The sequence below is a fragment of the Pseudorca crassidens genome, chromosome 12, assembly GCF_039906515.1.
Source record: "Pseudorca crassidens isolate mPseCra1 chromosome 12, mPseCra1.hap1, whole genome shotgun sequence".
Taxonomy (NCBI): Eukaryota; Metazoa; Chordata; class Mammalia; order Artiodactyla; family Delphinidae; genus Pseudorca; species Pseudorca crassidens.
This window is the reverse complement of record NC_090307.1, coordinates 44277860-44278467: the sequence shown is the minus strand read 5'-3', so window position 1 is coordinate 44278467 and position 608 is coordinate 44277860.

Sequence of the window (608 nt, the reverse complement as noted above, 5' to 3'; positions counted from 1 at the left end):
CCTTGAATTTTAATCTTATCGCATATCCAAGAACACGTTTATTAAATATTATAGGGAAAAATGCTTCAATTCCACTTCTTAAATTTAATCCTTAATTCCTAGGAAACACTCTCCATCTGATATGTTCTAAGAACACAACCCACATGGTTTCAGTGTGATCCACCCATGTTTCCCAGCTTAAGAAAACGCCGGGTCGGAAAATCAGCTGACATGTGGGCCTAGAGCTGGAAATCACTTTCACACCTGCGAGATCTTGCCCAGACCTTTGCTACTCACTTTCATTATGTCATGAGGGACGTTACTGGAATGACTTCAGTGATTTGAAAGACAGCTGTGGAGGCAGGTTACTGATTTCCTACTATCTAATTTCCTTAATACCTGACTGGAAATCCTAAAATAACCAAGATATTGATGTTGCCAACTCTTTTCATGATAAAAAACAAAGAAATGTCACTTTATGATAATTCTGGGTTTTATGTCTTTTTAATGACAAAGTCATCTAGTACGTATTTCCCCTTGGAACTACTCTAGACATATAGATTTTCAATTTAGCATGCAGTGTTATCAAAATCTTAAGTGTTTATAAAGAGAAATCATTCAAGAACTGA